Source organism: Patella vulgata, chromosome 2, assembly GCF_932274485.2.
Source record: "Patella vulgata chromosome 2, xgPatVulg1.2, whole genome shotgun sequence".
Lineage (NCBI taxonomy): Eukaryota > Metazoa > Mollusca > Gastropoda > Patellidae > Patella > Patella vulgata.
In genome coordinates this window covers 79,465,873-79,487,711 of record NC_065880.2, presented here as the reverse complement: position 1 = coordinate 79,487,711, position 21,839 = coordinate 79,465,873, and the positions used below count along the sequence as shown (strand labels likewise).

Genomic DNA, 21,839 nt, shown 5'->3' with positions numbered 1-21,839 from the left:
ATATCGAATTCCAACTGCCAAGGGATCTTTTACGTGCATTCTAATGTATACATGGGACCTCGGGTTTTCGTCTCATCCGAAGGACTAGACAGCTGTCCTTGTCAGGCCCTCCGTTCTGCACCACTGACAAGGGGAAACCACGTCGGAAAATCAGGATGAACTTTCTCGGCCAATGCAGGGATCGAACACCCGACCTCCAGGCTAGCGAGCCAGCGTCTTAACCACCTAGCCACTGTGGCTCCCCAAACACCTTTTAAGATCTGAAATAAGCAAACTCACTTCCATAGCATTTGGATAGATCCCCCGCCCCCTCTAAAAATATTAAACCCGAAACTAAAAAACAAAATAACATACTAATAAGAAATACCCATGCGTAATGAAATAAAAAAAAAAAACAAGGAAGAAAAGGAATAAAAAAAAAAATCCCTCCCCTTAACAAAACAAAAAAGGCAAAACAAGCCGAAAAACTCTAAAAAAATAATCCCCCCCACCCACACACAAACCCACTCAGAAAAGGGAACGAAGAAAAACTACCAAAAACCAACAAGAATGATATAAAAAAGCCATACCTAATAAGACCATAACCATCCGACTCTCAGGGGGTTGGATGGCTGAATGGTTAGCGTGCGCGCGCTGTATCATAAAGTCTGTCATTGAGTCGACTGGCGTGGTTTCGAATCCCCGGTTGTACGTGGCAAGGAGTTGGGTCGCCTGTCCAACCTCGTGGGTTTTCTCCGAGTCCTCCGGTTTCCTCCCACTGCTAAAGAGCCCTACGCGCAAGCGAATTATGTAAATAAAATTAAACCATATGTTAGTCTCGAAATGACCTAGTTTGTGTCGAGTGGACGTTAAACCCCATTTCTCTCTCTCTCTCTCTCTCCATCCGACTCTCGTTCGCTCTATTTGGAACTGGATTCTCCCAAAACACACCACCTCACATCAACATCAACACGGGGGTTTGGATGGCCGAATGGTTAGCACGTATCATAAAGCCTGTCATTGAGTCAACTGGCGTGGTTTCGAATCCCCGGTTGTACGTGACAAGGAGTAGGGTCGCCTGTCCAATCTCGTGGGTTTTCTCCAGGTAGTCCGGTTTCCTCCCACTGCTAAAGACCCCTACGCGCAAGCGAATTATTGAAATAAAATTAAAAACCATATGTTAGTCCCGAAATGACCTAGTTTGTGTCGAGTGGACGTTAAACCCCATTTCTCTTTCTCTCTCAACATCAACACACCCCACCCCACCCACCCTCGTTCTTTTTATTTGGATTAATAGTTTCGTTATTACAAAACCCAACGTAACTTGATGATAGTTAAAAGCTACTTAATTTTCTGGTTGATTCTAATTAAATTAGTTTTCATCAATCAGTTTCTCTTTATCTCACCGATCAAAAAAAAAATAATGAAAGCATGGCAAACATTTCAAACATGTCTGTGCTTTCTGACAGGACAATAAAGTTTCAGTTATCTTTCATGTATATCAGTTTTTGATAAATCTATTTTTTTTTTAAAAAAAAGTCAAACAGTACTTTCAAATTAAAGCGAACAGCAAAAAAAGAGTTCCGCAAGATTTACCGAAAAAAAATCATCGCCACGCATTAAAAGAACATATTTATATCAAAAGGTATCTTGATTTAATTTATGTTTCATGCTTATCATAGTTCTCCACATCAAACATAAAACGGACGTGGAGGTTTATATGATCTTTTAAAAAAAAGCTAGTTATTTGATGATATTTGAAATAATGAAATAAGCATTAGGGTTTTTTTTTACTTCAAGAATTATCAGTACTATAATTTGTTTTGTAGATGCTTGTTTCATGTTTTCACGTTGGATGGCTGACATACATGAAGGTTTTTAAGATCTTTTATTTAAAGAGAGCAGATAATTTGAGGGTGGTTTTTTTTTGAACAAAACATTAGTAGTTTCTCATCGTTTGCTTTTGCTTGATAATTTATAAATTCTATACGCCAAATGTGGTTTATATGGGAATTTGGCCCAGAGAGCGGTCAACTCTTCATCGAATTCCCAAATCATAAATATCCACCAAAACCTGACAGAAAATATAAATTCAAACACTTTTCTCAATTCTAGGATAAAAAGTCAACAAAATTTCCCAAAAGGTGAAATAAAAAAAGAATTGCTATAAATAGACAAAGTGCATTCGCGTGTACAGACTTAATCGATATACACGTATCTTAATCAAATTAATTAGTGGTGGCTGATTAAGACACTGACTCGCTAACCATAGGAGGTCTCGGGTTCGCTTCCGGTGTAGGCCGAACAAGCCGCCCAACACAATTTTCCGGAGTCGTGTCCCCTTGTTAGTGGGAATGATAGAGAGTCTGGCAAGGAACAGTGTCCAGTCGTTCGTCTGAGACCCCAAAAACCGAGGTTCTGTGTACACATTAGCGTGCACGTTAAATAACCCTTGACAGTTGGAATTCATTAGCCCCGTCGGTGCAGAACAGCAAGACATTAATAAAGTCCATTTGATTTCTTTTCATTTAATTTAATCAGAGGTCCGAGTCCCATTTTCAAATTTGGTTATATCGCAGATCTCTAGAGTTTATATATTGCTTTTTAAAACCTATATAATGGCCAAATACCTAGAAGAAGGTTGGACATTGCCGATTTAATCGAAGACTATATATGCTAATGACCAATAAATACCGTAGTATATTATACTTTGACCTCGCCTTGACCTTTAATTATCGTGTATTAAGAGTCACTGAGTTCTATATTCGCACCATTAGAATGAATTATAGATTCCTTAAGTAGATGGTATACGGAAAATGTATTGTTTCATTTTGAAATAACATTTGCATAAGATATGATCTATATAAGAAGTTTTTATCAAGGCGAGATATGAAAGAGTTCTTATAATAAATGTTGACCGTTTATTTGTTATCTGGAAATATCTCAATTCTTTCGAATTAAAAAGACAAATTTCCCCTTTCTCTAAAACGTACGCACTAAGTGTAACTCGAATATGAAGTGGAAAGGCATACTACTTTTCTGCACCAACCATACATCATTAAGCCTGATATGGGGGAATTTAACTAAGGCAGCGGCGTTTCCGCATACGCTTTCTCGAATTTAAACAGCCAACTGTTATGTTACGTGCACTGCCAAATAAGGGAGTCGGTAAAATAAAATCTCTCTAAATAGGGTGGTATACTAAAATCTAATTCTCCATTCTCACCACGCAACAGATTCAGACCACGCCTACACACGTGTTCATGAATTTAAAATTCATTACCTTTCAATGGATGCATTAAAATAAACACTTTACTTTTCTTTGATATTATAATTCATTCTTCCTCCAATTAACACAGATACAACTTCTTACCTACATCCCACTTGTCAGTGATGCAGGACGGAGAGCCTAACAAGGACAGCTGTCTAGTCGTTCGGATGGGACGAAAAAACGAGGTCCCGTGTACACATTGGCGTGCACGTAAAAATCCCTTGACAGTTGGAATTCGATATAAGAGTAGGCCGTAGTGCCACTGTCCAGGCAAAATTGCCCTCAAAGCACATTGTATGGCGTATGCCCGGCTTCATTAGCCCAGTTCGGAGCAGAACAGTAGGACGTTAAACCCCATTTCATTTCATTTCATTTCAACACGTGCTTTTCTTTGATATCATAATTCATTCTTACTCCATTTAACACTAATGCACCATCTACATGTATAGCACATGCGTTCTAACTATGAATGAAAAGACTCTTGAAAATTCCTTATTTCAATCTCAAACCATTAATCGATATTGCCGTTTTCGATATACACAAATACTACTGTAGAACACGCGTTTTAACTGTGAATGAAAAGACCATATCTTTTACAAGGCTCTGCATAGAGAACTCTGTATTACCATAAATTATAAACATATGTAAAAACCTGTAATTGAATACGTGCACATGAATATCAAACCGCAAGTAATAATCACTTAATAGAAACCGTAACCGCAATTTTATTACAATTTGTTTCACGGATAGAATAGACGCTCTGTGTGTATATAAACTATCAGATCTGCCTTGTGTGTTGTTGATAGAGCATCGGAATGTATTTACCGTTATATTTCTACATTTAATCGTACCGGCCATCAATTGAGTGTATGAATGTAGCTAGTATTTCATGCAACGCTGCCTCTTGTACATTGTCTCTATAACATTCCATTTAGAAGCGTGAGATCTGGAATTCCAGGAAAAGTGTGCGATTTGGAAGACACGTCTGCGGACTAAAGGAACGTATGGCGTCATAGCGCACGAGATTAGTGGAAGCAGTGTAGATGATGATATTAAATGGATGGAGGAACACATGTATATACCAGTGGTATTTATCGGTTGATAGGAGTCAGCTTGTTTACTTGTTGAGTTCTGGCTATTTCTGTTCTTAACTCCCACCATCAGCGATCAAGCTGGTATTGGAAGTTATATATAAATCATTTTGCGAGTCGGTCAGCGTATCATTTCGTTTTATTAACATCTATAGTTCGGGCGGTGAATAACAATCCGGAATATTTTTTCTTTATTTCGCTAAGTATCCACGGTGAAGTGAAGTCAAATTTTAGCTTTTAAACAAAACCAAGGGGAGTCAACTCTGTGAACAATGTAAATCAAAAGTTAAACATTGTTTAAACTGTTACGGTATTCAGTGAGTTTTTACTTCATCGTTACAGACTAACCGGAGACAGTCTTAAATAATGTCTTAACCGTAACGGCATAGAGGTTTACTTAACGGTTTTAGTTCTCTTTGATAGAGAACGTCTCGTGAAGACAATCCTTGCACATGTTTCTATGTCAACAGAACGTCTGAGTGCTGCTTCTGTCTACTATTTCAAGATAATTGGATACGTGTTAATGATCTAACAAGGTTTAGCAGACATACAGATCAGCTGACTGCCGTGTAACGGTTGCATATTAATTCATGTATCGGTGGCATCTATAAGTGAACCATCCCGTACTCAGGAGTGACTGCCCGAACCATTTGGAAATTTCGTGATCGCTGATGAGTGGTTTTTTTTTAATTAACAAACAGGTAAGGCTTATTATAAAATATTCTGAAAACTATAGGACTGGCTATAAGCACGTGTTGATTTAAGAACACTGTTTTATTTGTATATGGTAAGCTTCGATCGCATTCTGTTCATATGCTCTGTATATAACTTGCTAGGCTAACAAAGTTTTGCTATAATGGAATGAAATGAAATGGGGTTTAGCGCCCTACTGTTCTGCTCCGAACTGGGCTAATGAAGACGGGCATACGCCATACAGTGTGCTATGAATGAGGGAAACTTTGGCCGGACAGCGGTACTACGACCTACTCTTATATCGAATTCGAACTGTCGAGGAATCTTTTACGTGCTCGTCTATGTGTACACGGGACCTCGGTTTTTCGTTCCATCCGAACGACTAGACAGCTGTCCTTGTCAGGCCCTCCGTCCTGCATCACTGACAAGGGGGAACCACGCCGGAAAATCTGGATGAACTTTCTCGGTCAATGCAGGTTTTGCTGTATTTATGTATATAAATCGCTGGGCTGATGACCTATGCCACCCGGTGGTTTCTTTTTCTGACATGTGTCGTGCATGAAATAGTGTATGATATTTACTTATAGAATACCCCGATATCGTTTCTCAAACTGAGAAGTTCACACGGCCTAGGGTGTATGGTAGTAGAACAGTCTAACGCGCTCGCCTTAGATCATAATATAAGGTTTGTCAACTCAAGAGGCAGAGAGTTTCGATCCCCTACATAACACAGAGTAATGTAAACTTCCAACCACAACGTGCGTTCATGGGGGTTGAGTCCGTGTCTACCAATGGGGATATCGCAGACAATTTTTACCTAAAAACTTCGCCACAGGAGCGGAATTAGAAGATCTCCCTCCCTCTGAAATGTCCCCTTAGTGAGACTATGACCGAATAATGTTGGTCTTATGCTGTGTATATGTCCTGACGAGTACGGCATTACAAGATATCTCTCTCTCTCTCTCTCTCTCTCTCTCTCCATTCCAATCCTACCTAGGGGGTATCGTACACAAATGGTTCCTAAGTCCTGTTTGAGTCATATTTTTATACTAAATAAAGAAATATGCATTTAGTGGTATCGTACACAAATGGTTCCTAAGACATATTTGTATACTAAATTAAGAGATATGTACATGTATCTATAAGTATAATACGTGTGTAGATGTACAAATAAGTATTATTGATATATGATATGTTACATGTAATATAATTAGTTGTCCATTTATGTCAGCCATATGTTTACATGATAAATATGTGTTTGTTTAATCCATATGTAAAATGCATCTATAACGATAATAACACGTGCATTATTCATAAGGGCTATCATATTACTGTTACTTTAATAAAGGTACTCAGGAGAGGGTGAGGGAAATGGGGTTTAACGTCAACTCGACACAAACTAGGTCATTTCTGGCGTAACACATGGTTGAACTTTATTTCAATACTTGGCTTGCGCGTAGGGGTCTTTATTAGTGACTCCATGACAAACCTTATGATACAGCGCGCACGCGCTAACCATTCGGCCACCCAACCCCCCTCTTTAATAAAGCTACCCAGGTCGCAATTCTATGGAAAACGGTTACTGTTCATTACTGGACGACGTTTCGACTAGGATTCTATAGTCTCGCGCCTGTCAAACCTCGTGGGTTTTCCTGAGGTCAACTGTTAAAATCATCTACGCCCATGCGAATTATTGAAATTAAATTGATCCATATGTTAGTCCCGAAATTACCTAGTGTGTGTCGAGATGTATATGGATTTGAACACCGGCGAGATTTAACAATATAATGATAAAATGGATAATCGAGACTTTAAAAATCCCCCATGTCGTTCCATTATATTCTATTGTATTGTCGGCATAGGCACCCTTGGCAGTTGGAATTTAGTTTAGTTTAAACAATATTTTATTCATTTGAAAAGGATTGAACAACAGGCAAAGCCTATATAAGTTCTTTCCCAGGGATACAGAAAATAATAAACGATAAATATAAACATACACATAAAAATAAGATTAAATATAATAAATTATAAAACCGAACATATAAACAGTTCCATGTGGAAATGATATATACGAAATATAGTTGATGCAATTATTTGATATAATACAACAATATGTAAAAGCGAATCAAAACCTTTTGGTACTTTTAATAGAATAATGGACTGCTTTAAAAATCATGATATTGGACGTGTTCGAAAGATCTGTAGAGTCATTTAAAATTAAATATAGATTAATAGTTTCTGTGAATACCTTTAATGAATTTAATAGTTCGATTATGATAGCCGAATAACGTGGACAAGAGAAGACAAAGTGGAACTTATCTTCATCCGAAGAATTGCATTTTGGTCATTTTTTTGATTCAGATAGGTAGTGGCGGAAAAGATGATTTAACGAATAGCAGTCTCAAAATGTCGAAAAGCATCCCCGATATTATTCCATTTCGGTGTAGGAGCCACGGTGGCTCAGTGAGTAAGACGCTGGCTCTCTAACGTTGTCTGAAAAAGTTCATCGGGATTTTCCGACGTGGTTCCTTCTTGTCAGTTGCGCAGGACCCGGATGGGAAGAAAAAATCGAGGTCCTGTGTACACATTGGCGTGCACGTAAAAGATCCCTTGACAGATGGAATTCGATATAAGAGAACGTAGGCCGTAGTGCCGCTGTCCGGGAAGCAAAATTTCTCTCATAGCACACCGCATGGCGTATGTCCGTCTTCATTAGTCCAGTCGGAGCACAACAGTAGGACGTTAAACCCCATTTTATTTCATCCCGTTGTATTGTTGTGTTTGTAAAATAACCCTTGGCAGTGTAATTCGATATAAGAGTCGGCCGTTGTGCCGCTTTCCGGGCAAAATTTTCCTCATAGCACACTGTATGGCGTATGCCCGTCTTCATTAGCTCAACCGGGAGCAGAACAGTAGGACGTTAAACCCCATTTCATTTCTACTGTTTTGTCGATTCAAATTCCTTGATATGATAATATTATAGGTATATCTGGTTTGAGAACATTCGTATTGAAATGTTATATTTACAACCAAGTCTATCTTTGTTTATTCTAATACACACGCGGGATAATAAAGATGAAAGAGGTTACCATGTAAACGTAATGCACGTGCAGTGATAGATGTGGTATATAGAACAGGTGGTAGAATATACCTACATATATAATGTAAACAAAATAACCAACCTTTTAGTTTTCACCTGTAAATATTTGATGCTACGATAAAATTGTGTACTTTGGTGTTGTTTTTTTTTATAACTAGTGCCTACTAAAATAGAACTCCTATGATGAATCACGTTAAATTTGATGTTAAAATGAAATCAGGTTTTCTACTAGAAATACAGTCTTTTTGAATCACGATATAATTGTTATGTACAAACGCGAGTTTCAAAATAACTGCAGAATACAAAAAATGGCATTAGATAAGATTAAAGGTACATTATTGGAGATAAGATAAAGAGATGGCAGTTCTCGCTATAATAGTTAAAAACTAGATAGTGTAAAGGTAATTTGCTGAAAATTTCAGTCAAATTGATCCACTATGAGCCGAGAACGAACCGGGTAAAATTTTCGCATAGTCTCCGTCATCATTACTAAAATCGTTAATATAAACAGCATAGTCTCGATTATCCACTGTTTTGATTTAATTATCAATGGCCGTTAAGCGGCATATAGGAATCTAATCCAGCCAACATCGAAGGCTAGCCTTGACATCAAGAGTTTATTATGGTCTGGATAAGTTAATTAATGTCTAATTGATAATTTAGATAACATTTCAGGCCTAAAGAAAGACTTGTAATAAGCAGATTTTGCTCTTGCACAATGCATGTTTAAATAAAGAGCTGACAGTTCTCGCTATCGTAGTTAATCAATAGATAATGAAAAGAGATTATGCTGAAAATTTCAGTCAAATTACTTCACGCTGAGCCTAGATATCGGCGATACAATTATAGTCTAGCCTTGATTGTCATTACTACTGTTGTTTCGATAATAAACAAAGTCTCCATTATCCAGTTTAACGGTAACCGCATCGACCATAAAATATATTTAAATCTACTTATATCGCAGCTTTCCGATGGCACCGAGAGTTGAATATGGTCTTGGTAAGTTAATAGATATCTAATTAATACTTTATATAACATTTAAGACATACAGAAAGACCTGCACTTTTTGGATTTGGCTCTGCGTTTGTAACAAAACGGAAACGTAATCTTATTATTATCATGGAGATATTGGAGTATATAAGTACAACATCATATTGTCAGTTATCGGCTTAAGGCTCTCTTCTTATAATATACTGTATTATATTTATATCCCAAAACCAATTTATTAAAGCGATAATTTCATATTTTTAAGTTATATTTTTAAAATGTATTAAATTAAAGCCTTAAAAAAAGATGGTATCTATAAACAGTCCTACTTTGTTAAAGAATAATCCTATAATTCACTATTACCAGTTGAGAAATTGGCAAAAATATCATTTTCAACTTCAAATTCAAATTTTTGAAGATAGCAATTCCATGGGGGGGGGGGGGATAGAAAAACAAGGGGGGTAATTGTGTTATTATTTCCGGGGTGAATGATATTTTAAGCCCGAGAATGATACCTATGATCGTATAATAGTGAGTTGACAACCTATTGAGCAAAAGACAGAAATAATTATGTTTTGACTTTCTTAGAAAATATGAAATTCTCGCTTGTTAAAACTATCCATCAATATAATATACACTAAATTCTGTATACATGTAATCAATATAATATACACTAAATTCTGTATACATGTAATCAATATATTATACAGTAAATTCTGAATAATTGCTTGAAAAAATCACTAAGAATATAATGTTCGAACATTATTTGTATCTATAGATCTTATGATCTGCTTACTGAATAAATAAATTATTATAAATAGCTATGGCCAACTTTCATAATTAATTTCGACAGACATAGACTAAAATTAAAACACTTATATGGATGTACTACTTCTGAATTGTATTAAAGGAGCTAAATCGCTAACATTTGTGACCTAGAAATTGACAAAAGTGGGTCGCAACGCATATAATACTGTAATATGAATGTATATAAACTGATTTACATTCAATGGTTTCCGTTTTTACTCCAATTTCAAAATCAGTTATGTTCGGCGAAATAAGCCAGCAGTCTCAAGCGAGTGCAAATTTCTAGCGTCTGGTTATTCCAGTCTACATACGCCGTTTGATTTGGTGCAATGTGTCTAGCCTCGTCCCTCGAGTCTCTTGATACAACTGGGGCTGAAGCGCATTATGGTACACGATTCGTGTACCAATGGTAAAATGTTTATTTTGTCTTAAATATTGGATATCAAAAGCCCATCCTTTTCCGGTAAGATCACAACATGAAAGTTGATTTAATTTGACAAATAAATCGTGTTTTCAATGTTGAAGATTTTGGATGATATTGAGTTAGAGACTTAGCTACTTTAACAGGTATAAGGATTAGGAAAACATAGACTAGCTAAGTAAATTGATCTAAGAAGAAATACCAGATGTTCTTGAAAGAGAAGGAATGGATTACCTCGTGCACGGCATACGTTACTAATTATAGATAACGGAAGCTAACATTGGAATCTGGATTTTAGAAACCGAAGCTATTGAAAATACAAAGCTCTGTGTACAATCAATGACGGTATCAATTTTAGTGTGTCTAATTATTCAGTTCATAAATGAAACATGTTGTGGATGCCTCGATGGCGCCAAGAGAAGTTGTATTAAACGCTGAATAAAAAGAAAGGAAAGGAAACATTTAAAGAATCAATCAGCTGATTCTAGCTTGAAAACATATTTCTGTGAAGCTCTACATAACTAAATTCAAAGCACCAAGCGGCAGATTTTGTCTTGAAAATGTTTTTCTGTTTATCAATCACGTTCCAGACTTCGCTGTTCACGGTGCCGGCTCCGCTCTCATCTTTTTTTTTTATCTTTTGATCGGTGCAGCTATCGTTATCCCCCTTATTGATCTTCCTCAATAACAACAGAATGCAATCAGATATCAAAATACACATCTTAAACCAACCCCTGATTTAAACCTATATATAAAGTAAGCAAATCACAGTCAATCGAACATTTGTTTTTTTTTTACTTATCTGCGAATATCTCTAAAACACAGGGGCTTATTGGAGAGAGAGAGAGAGAGAGAGAGAGAGAGAGAGAGGGAGTTTAACGTCCACTCGACACAAACTAAGTCATTTCGGGACTAACACATAGTTCAATTTTATTTCAACAATTCGCTTGCGCGTAGGGGTCTTTGGTAGGAGGTTGAACAGGCGACCCACTCTTTGCCATGGCGTACAACCGGGGAATCAAAACCACGCCTGTTGACTCAATGACAGACCTTATGATACAACGCGCACTCTCTCTCTCTCTCTCTCTCTTGGGGGTTGGATGGCTGAATGGTTAACACGTGCGCGCTGTATCATAAAGTCTGTCATTGAGTCAACTGGCATGGTTTTGATTCCCCGGTTGTACGCCATGGCAAAGAGTGGGTCGCCTGTTCAACCTCCTACCAAAGACCCCTACGCGCAAGCGAATTGTTGAAATAAAATTGAACTATGTGTTAGTCCCGAAATGACTTAGTTTGTACGTGACAAGGAGTAGGGTCGCCTGTCCAACCTCGTGAGTTATCTCCGGGTCCTCCGGTTTCTTCCCACTGCTAAAGACCCATACGCGCAAGCGAATTATTGAAATAAAATTAAACCATATGTTAGTCCCGAATCTTGAGTTTTTGAACGTGTTGAAATGATAACAGGGTGCTTCAATCATGATGTTGAGTTAAGTGTTAAGTCAAGTCCATCAGTTTATATTAGACTTGTTGGCTTATTCTTAAATCGTTTTTACACCATTAACCATATCAACTATCAAACTTATGTCAACATCTTTCCCAATCTTTGACTGTTTGCCAGCTTTAATTTTGTTAGTTTAAAATATAAGGTGGTAGTGGTTGATCAGTTCCATTGAGTGCAAAACCCAACGGAGGATAAAGAAATGAAAAGAAATGAAATGGGTTTTAACGTCTTACTGTTCTGCACAAACTGAGCTAATGACGACGGGGAGGTAGAAGGGAGAGAGGGAGAGAGAGAGAGAGACAGAGAGAGAGAGAGAGAGAGAGATCTTGTAATACCGTACTCGTCAGGACATATACACATCATAAGAGAGAGAGAGAGAGAGAGAGCGAGAGGAGGAAGAAATGGGGTTTAACGTCCATTCGAAGGAAGTAGGAAGAAACTGGAGGACCCGGAGAAAATCCATGAGGTTGGACAGGCGATCCCGCCCCTTGTCACGTACAACCGGGGAATCGAGACCTTATGATACAGCGCGCACGTGCTAATCTTTCGACCATTTTTGCAATTTCGATTTTTGCAAATTCGATTTTTGCAATTTCGATTTTTGCAATTTCGATTTTTGCAATTTCGATTTTTACTCAAGCTGTGTATCGAAATGAAAAGAAATGGGGTTTAACGTCCTAATGTTCTGCTACGACTGGGATAATGAAGACAGGCATAAGTCACACAGTGTACTATGAGGGAAATGTTATCTGAACAGCAGCACTACGGCTTACTCTCATATCGAATTTCAACTGTCAAGGGATCATTTACGTGCACGCCAATATGTACACGGGACCTCGTTTTTTTTCGTCCCATCCGAATGACTATAGCTGTTCCTTACCGGGCCCTCTGCCCAGCACCACTGACAAGAGGGAACCACGCCTAGAGATCCCGATGAACTTTCTCGACCAATGCAGGGATCGAACACGCGACCTCCAGCTTAGCGAGCCAACGTCTTACCCACCCTGGCTCCCTGTGTATCGAATCCAGTGAATGAGTGGGATTTAACGTCCAATTTTTCACCGACCGGGGTTAATGAAACGTGATACACCATGCGTATGCTATAATGGAAATATTGCCCGGACAAGGATTCGATTACGTGTACGCTAAGGTGGACCAATGTTCGTCCTGCATCATTGTCATGGGCGAAACCACATGGGGAATTCCCAGCCAATATCGAATCCCTGTGGCTCCATTATCCAGATGCATTCTCAATATTTGTATCTACCTATAGCTATAATTGTAATAATGCATTTAGAATAGTAAGGTTACATTTTCTGTATTTATTCTATGGGTCTAACCGTAAGCCTTAAGTATCTCAGCCCAGATATGACAGTAATGATACGTAAAATTAACGTAGCACGATAATTATGCAGTATATTACTGATAACTTATTTATTAAATTTTAGCATGTTCCGAAATTTTATCTGGTAAAATATTCGACGTTCGAACTCATGATGTCAACCGACAGACTATCGACAGGGTATTACGTTCATTGTTTAGTTTTCATTTTAAGTGAAGCATGTTTCATTACAGGCCCAGGCCTCAATCTGAACGACAGACTCATCCTACCTGCAGAGAAGTGACTCTACACAGTGAATGGCCATGATAACCATATGACGTAATCTAAACGTCACAGGTCATGAGGTCACATCAACAAACAAATGTAAACACCATCATTGTGATCATTATCAACATTACAAGACACAATGTTACATTGTAAACAATAGCCTTCTTGCAGCCTTTAGGACTGTATAATCCGTACAGAACGTCTTATCGCTTCTTCCAATGATTTTTCACAAAAATAACATCATCCACAACTCTAGATTTGACGTCGGCATATTGGAACTATTTTGTGCTTCGGTCGTGTCTATTTCAGATATACACAATCAATTCTGTTAATGTTATTAGCGTGGGGATTGACTAAAAGTTAATTTATTTCAGTTCTAAACAAAAATTAAAGACTTTAACGCAATTTTCAAAAAAAATTAGTCAAATTCTGGCTGGGATTACTGAGCAAAATGGCCATTCACTGTATACGTGGGGAAAAAAAAGCCAGCTACCATTTAATTTTCGTACGTTAGTTACGTACGGCCCAGGACTATACAGCACAGTAGACGCTTCCTGCTGGCCCCAGATCCATTCACTTGATTTGATATTTGTTGTTTATTTCTGGGGGGTTGGATGGCTGAATGGTTAGCGTGCGCGCGCTGTATCATAAAGTCTGTCATTGAGTCGACTACCGTGGTTTCGAATCCCCGGTTGTACGTGACAAGGTGTAGGGTCGCCTGTCCAACCTCGTGGGTTTTCTCCGGGTCCGCCGATTTCCTCCCACTGCTAAAGACCCCTACGCGCAAGCGAATTATAGAAATAAAATTAAACCATATGTTAGTCCCGAAATGACCTGGTTTGTGTCGAGTGGACGTTAAACTCCATTTCTCTATCTCTCTTTGTTTATTTCTTGCAATGCCTGTGTAGTTTATCATGGAAGTCGGATATTAAAAAAAATTAAAAAATAAATAAATAAACTAAGGAAATAAAAAATAAATGGATAAAAATTCAAATATAATTTTATCTTTGTTATTATTCTCAATAGTCAGCAATCTAAATCTCTGCATCGGCATAGCGAACATGTCTTTTTAGACGAATAATTCAAGAAGATCCGTAAACGCCCAAGGGAAAATTTTCTTAATACGATGCCAGTTAAACATGACAGTTTTGTGCATTCTCGGAACACGTTCGTGACTTTTCACATTTGGCATATGTCAGTTATAGCTCAGATTGCATACTTGGTTTTGTAAGCAAAACACTGCAAACAAATAAAACATATACCCAAGATAAGCATTCCTCTATAAAACCTCACTATTTCATGCTAATAGACAAATATAAACTTTCAAACTACACAAAATTAAAAGTTATCCATAAAAAAAAATGAGATAGATCCAGAAATAAGTAAGATTGAGAAGGATCCTGCCTGTTTCATGGTGGTATTGTGAAAGCTTTCTTATACCTCTGTATTATAGATGACGGAGAGAGAGAGAGAGAGAGAGAGAGAGAGAGAGAGAGAGAGAGAGAGATGGGGTTTAACGTCCACTCGACACAAACCAGGTCATTTCGGAACCAACATATGGTTTAATTTTATTTCAATAATTCGCTTGCGCGTAGTTGTCTTTAGCACTGGGAGGAAACCAGAGGACCCAGAGAAAATCCATGAGGTTGGACAGACAACCCTACTCCTTTTAACGTACAAACGGGGGATTCGAAACCAGGCCTTATGATATAGCGCGCGCGTGCTAACCATTCGGCCATCCCCCCCCCCCCATAGATGACGGACCTTTATAAGTGCAAGTATACGCCTTCTACAGGTGACGTCACATACATTTTGAAGCCCTTTTTAGTCTTGAAATTATGTCGTTTCTAATGAATTGGTAAGCAAAGCAGTCTCTGGAGGTTTGGTGCGTGGGATATGCTATAGAAAGCACCATTTTTCAAAAATGTTATTGGTGGTGGGGGGGGGGGGTAGATCGTGGGCTTTCGGTCCACAGTCCCTCCTTGATTAAAATCAATCAGTCCTAAAAATTACGTCATTATCCTGCATCACGAGTGGGTTAGAAAGTAATATGTTAAACCCCATTTCATCTCATTTCATTATAAACCTAAACAAGATAAATGTCTTCAGCTCCATCTAATGTGTGTGATTATTAGAAGACATAGTTGACTTTATGATGAACATAGAACGATAAATGATTAATTAGAATCTAGTGTAGGAATTTCACCAAGATCAATAAAGAAACTATTTCTCTAATTTCCACCATCACTATTTTCAATAATGGCTGGGGTGGTATGATAAAGATATCATAAAGTTGTAATTATAATCGAATATCCATCAATCTCCTGCTGTAGTTACGGTTTTATGATGCCCCCAGGACGCCAAGAGCTCGATATAAGAAAGGCTTGTACGAGTACCATTGGTTTACTGTCTCGATATTACTACTCTAGCTCATTTTAGGACTAACAGTAGGTCAATATTTATATCTCTGTCTAATTGTGTGTAGTCGTTTAGATTGGACAAAAACCTAGGTCCCGTGTATTCATTGGCTTGCACGTAAAAGAGCCCTTGAAAATTGCAATAAGAGTATATAGACTGTATGGCCTATGTCCGGGTAGGATTTGTCTCATCGCACACTGCCCTTTAAGCTTGAATATTGTAGCTTTAATGTAAAGCACTATATACTTATGACACAATAATAAACAAAACCTCACATATCATATTAAAAAGACATATTTATGTAATTCCGGAAAACCATTAAATAAAATTCGGTTGGCACTTGGCAATAATTCTGTCTCCTCCCATTACAACTAAAAACAAAACAGATTTTCATAAACGATTAAATGTCTTAATATCTTAAAGGAGCAGTTACATACCGCTACTCATCTTGCACTTCTACTTCATGGGGTGACGTAGCTGTATACAGCCTTGATAATTCTCATCTACGGCTGCAATTAATACACTATTCTAGGCTTTGAGCAAGTAAAATTAGGTTCAATTGCAAAATTTTCAACACATATCACAATTTGCAATTGATACACTATTCGAGGCTTTGAACAAGTAAAATTAGCTTCAATTGCAAAATTTTCAACACATATCATCACAATTTGCACGAAAATAAGTAATTATGTTACAAATAGCGAAGAGTGGAACACTAAAATCTTAATCTGTATTTTATAAAACAGTTTTTTTCTGTATTTTCGAGTGACATGACACACGTGATTCTGGTTTGGCGGCCATTTTAATATGAACATAAACTTTGCATAGCAGTTGGGTTTAATGAAATCATATAATTATAGGGTAAGGTTTCATCTTTATTTCAATGGGAATTGGTTTATTATATGTTAAGCTATGTACAGTACAGTTTGGGGTCAGGGTTATTGGAAATTAAGGAAGTTATTGGCCAGTAACTTTATTGTAGTCAAATAATACAAAACTTGCTCAAAGGAAGACCTTAGTACTGTCCACTACTGTGACTGGAGCAAGGCGGAACCATTTCTAAGGGTGACGCTCTTCGAACAAGGCTAAGACTCCCTCAATTCAAGTCCGATCGACATGAAAATTGGCATGCTTGTTCTTTGAATAATTCTACATCGATTCGGTGAATTAGATTTTTTAAATTTCACCCAACAACATGGTCATTTCCAGGTCCATAGTACGATCGTACTTGTTTCAGTAAAAAAACAGACCCAAGTCAGGTCTTTATGAAAGGCTCTTGGACTTGTTTATCCCCTTTCCTATTTCATATGTACCTGGCGATCTCATTGTACTTGAAGGGGTGTCCCAGTAAAATTACCTAAGCGTAAATATTCGATTTGAATTATGTCCTTGCCCCGGTTTCACGAAGCATTCCCAGACTCAAGTTAAGAATTTATTCAACTTTTATTCACTGTTTATGAGAAATATCTTTGACACAGAAACATACATTTGATGCATTAAAACAACACAAGTTTTATAAAGGGCTATATTTTACTTAAAATAAGGCGAACCCGGGACCCTCCACCTTTCTAACACTAAACATTAATTAGCAGTAATTATGTAATAAGCCTAATTAATTATCCATTGTCATTTTTCTCGGTTCCAAAAATGTAAATACTTTTAAGTAATAGTGTGATGTATACATATATTATTTTAAGATACTATTAATTAATGTTAAATCTAAAATCTTTAATCGTTAATAGTGTAATGAAATGTATTAATATAATGAAAACGTAAAATGAAATGGATGGAATGCTCATAATCTGATGGTTTTCGTGAATAAAGATTATTATTATTAATGAGAAACGTGACCAGTTCCCCGATCCTTAATAGAAATGAAATGAAATGAAATAGGGTTTAACGTCCTACTGTTCTGCTCCGACTGGGCTAATAATGACGGGCATACACCATACGGTCTGCTATAAGGGAAATTTTGCCTTGGCAGCGGCACTATATAATGGTCTACTCTTATATCGAATTCCAACTGCCAAGGGATCTTTCATGTGCATGGCAATGTATACACGGGACTTCGGCTTTTAGTCCCATCCGAACGACTAGACAGCTGTCCTTGTCAAACCCTCCGTCCTGCACCACTGACAAGGGGAAACCACGTGGGAAAATCCCGATGAACTTTCTCAGCCAATGAAGGGATCAAACACGCGACCTCCACGGGCTCGTGAGCCAGCGTCTTACCCACTTAACCACCGTGGCTCCGACCCTGAATAGAACAAAAAACCCTAACATGGATTATCAGTCATTATGTAATACATTTACATGTATGTCGAATTAATTAGCCAAATGAACAACATAATGATGTTAATTACAACATGTGTATAATAATATTACTTATAATACTCACCGGTATATTTAACAAAAAGCACGTGTTTTGAATTACGCTTTTCGAGGTGAATTACTACGTGGGAACGGAAGCAATCTATAAATACAAAGATATTGTAATCAGAAAACATTGTCGACGAGTGCCGAGTGTATTTTCTAACACGTGCATGTAAGAAATGAACAACTTATCAACAAGTTTTGACGAGAGACAGAGTGCTTTTAAGTGCAGATATGTTAAATATATTTACATGCTCCTGAAACAGAATTAAAACAGATTGCTTTTATTTTATTGTGCTGACGTTTAGATTTTATTTTTTTTGATAATTGATTTGGGTTTAACGTCTGGACGACACCACAAGTTTGATACTTACACAACATACACAAACGTTTTGTCATACTTAGGCTAACACGACACAAAAATACACTTCGGTCATATTGAGACTAACACGACACAAAATTAGTATATTGTTTTGTAATACGGTTCTACTCCGTGTCACTTCTGTCATACACACAAATAAACCTATACAATTTTATTAAATCGAAGCAGAATAGATATTTAACAAAACTCTCGAAGTTAAGACAAAAATTGTCGATTTAGGACTTAAAATGTAGGTCAACTAACTTAGTGTCTGTTCTCAAGCGGAGCTAGTTGTAGACAGACAGCCCAAGTTTAGTATGACCAAAACCAAGTGTCAAGATGTTAATCGTCATAACTGGTATTGTTAACAGATAATTGGACAGTGAATGACGTGAAGTCATTTCGGGACTAACTCATGGTTCAATTTTATTTCGTTTGCTCGTAGGGGTCTTTAGCCATGGGAGGAAACAGGAGGACCCGGAGAAAACCCAAGAGGCTGGACAGGCGACTCTACTCCTTGACTCAATGATAGACCTTATGATACAACGTGCACGCGCTAACCATTCAGCCGTCCCCCCTTCAGATATTTGATGTAAAAGACGAAATGTTTGGATTTTCTTTTTTTCCCCCTATTAACATACAAGCATAATTTGGGGGATTTCTTGGATAAAAATTACTATATGATTCTGACGCCGAAATTATGTTATGTAGTAACGAATGTCGTACCCAAGGCAGCGTATGTTTACTCTTTCGAGAATACCTGATATCACTTCCCTTATTAGAATATTTGATGCACTTTAGCTTTCAATAGAACTATCGAAAAATAAGACTGAAAACGAAGCGATAATTCACCTTTAATATCGATCGTGGCTGTATCTTTTTACTTCATTTACCGCAAATAAAAAAGTACGCTTCTGTGCATTTTTAAGTTTATAGATATAATTACGTAAGATCGCGAAATTATCTTTTTTTCAGTTTCTATTTATTAAATAATAAATGCTAATATACCAATTATATTTTACCAGTATCCCAAATGGCGAGAGAATAAAACATAAAAATTTATATGGAAAGAATATTACGATCTAGATATCACTATTTTATTTGCTTAAGGGAGATATATTCTTATTGGATTATAAAACTTCTAAAACCCAATGGGAAGTATTTTTTAGTTTTGAGTTTTATCTGTCTGAGAATTGTTATTAAGAGCTGAAATAAAATTACCTAAAATATTTACAGAGTTCAACGACTTGTTATCCCCCCTTTCTGAGACTAACACGCTAAATATTCGCTAAAATCAATAATAGCCAGTGGTCAAGACACAACGTCCAATTGACGGAATCTCCCCCTCCTCCTTCCAAAAGAGAAAGAGAGAGAGAGAGAGAGAGAGAGAGAGAGGGGCCGTATTGCCACTGCACTGTCATGCACCCTTTTCCGAAACATTTATGGACGCGATATAGTCTATAGTTTCACCGAATTTCTATTGGGGGCATAAGAGGATGAATCCTATTGCTTAGCATATCACGACTGTTCGGAGTTAAAAGTATTGAACGCAGTAGTGGATACAGTCTTTCTTTCAAGCTTGTGAACACCATAGAGATCAGATTTCTCGCAGGATGGGTGGCCGGATGGTTTAACGAGTGTGCATTGGATCATATGGACTGTCATTGAGCTTAGCAGCTTGGTTTCGATTCCCCGCTTGTACGTGACAAGGAGTAGCGTCGCCTGTCCAACGTCATGGGTATTCTCAAGGTCGTCCGGTTTTCCCCTACGACTAAAAGAACCCTACCCACGGCCGGATTAATCAAATAACCTAGTGGGCGCTACCCCCACCCTCTCTCTCCCTCTCTCTCTGCGGGGAGGGGGGGGGGGTGGCTGAATGTTTAGCGTGCGCGCGCTGTATCATACGGTCTGTCATTGAGTCGACTGGCGTGGTTTCGAATCCCCGGTTGTACGTGACAAGGAGTAGGGTCGCCTGTCCAACCTCGTGGGTTTTCTCCGGGTCTTCCGGTTTCCTCCCACTGCTAAAGACCCCTACGCGCAAGCGAATTATTGAATTAAATTAAACCATATGTTAGTCCCGAAATGAACTAGTTTGTGTCGAGTGGACGTTAAACCCCATCTCTCTCTCTCTCTCTCTCTCTCTCTCTCTCTCTCGAGTCATATAACATGCGTAAACAACTGAGCTAAACATAATATTGTATGCCATTTGATTATAACTAAACAATCTCTAACTGAAACTAACGTTGTTGTTTAATTGCATAACGATCCAGTAGACAGAAGAAAAAGTCTAACAAGAATAGTTTGGTAAAATGCCTGTTTTCATTGAAAGATGTTTGGAAAGTTGTCAATATCTATTCCTGTTTTCTTGGTGGGAACGGTGATATTTATATATATACATATATACGACTATATGTATATATATAGATCTATGAACACGTCTTTATGCTGTACTAGTATATTGTATACAGGTAGCCGGTGTCGGGTGTAGATTTACAGTATATAATAAACTGTTAATTCCTATACCAGTCTAGCGATTCTATAACACAGCCCATTTCTAGCGCTATTAAGGTTGGGGCGAAACACAAACCAGTCCACTAATTGTGTTTCTGGTTCATAAAACAAGGAGAATTGTTTGTGGTTTCATAATTTAATGAGTTACTATTGGTGCAAAGCTAATTCTAAAGTAATATTGCTGTGATTGGAGGTGGGTGAGTTAATTCATATCCCAGTCAGGCGACTCTATAACGATTACTGTGTATTTGGAATGCAAATGCATTATACAGGTAGTCGGGTGAAAAGATCTGTGCTGTGAGTAGTGATAAATGTGCACTTTATAGAAGTTTCAAATTAAAGATCTTTGGAATCGTTCAAGACTATCTTATAATAATTCTAACAGTGGAATATGTTTGGTTGAAGTTCAGGTAGCTTAATACCTTGTTTTACTTTGGTATTTTAGATTGTCGTGTTCGTTTACTGTTTGTTGTGGTTTTTAGTCTGCATTTAGTAGGACACTGCCTCGCTAACCTGGTGGTCCCCTGTTCGATCCCTGCGTTGGTCGAGAAAGTTCATCTGGATTTACCGGCGTGGCCCCATTTGTCGGTAGTGTAGGACGGAGGGCTTGGCAAAGGAATACGTATAGTCGTTCGGTTGGGACGAAATACCGAGGTCCCGTCTACACAGTATCCAAGTCGATGCAGACAAGTAGGACTTTAAACCCCATTTTATTTC

At 37.8% G+C, this 21,839-nt stretch overlaps 1 protein-coding gene and 1 long non-coding RNA gene across 4 annotated transcripts in view; one reads left to right on the top strand and one right to left on the bottom strand.

Moving 5' to 3' along the window:
• Positions 1-21,839, bottom strand: part of LOC126809947 (uncharacterized) — a 79,588-nt gene that overhangs the window by 44,665 nt on the left and 13,084 nt on the right. For 2 of the 3 annotated variants that reach the window (XR_007675011.2, XR_007675010.2), the window contains exon 2: positions 18,276-18,350. This is a non-coding gene — a long non-coding RNA (uncharacterized LOC126809947). Of the gene's footprint in view, positions 1-16,176; positions 16,249-18,275; positions 18,351-21,839 lie in introns of those variants that run through there. The other variant, XR_007675012.2, reaches the window with a different exon arrangement.
• Positions 4,739-21,839, top strand: part of LOC126809932 (mucin-17-like) — a 37,911-nt gene continuing 20,810 nt past the window's right edge. The window contains exon 1 of the mRNA XM_056098745.1: positions 4,739-5,042. The gene's annotated coding sequence lies outside the window, so the exon portion shown is untranslated. The remainder of the gene's footprint in view (positions 5,043-21,839) is intronic.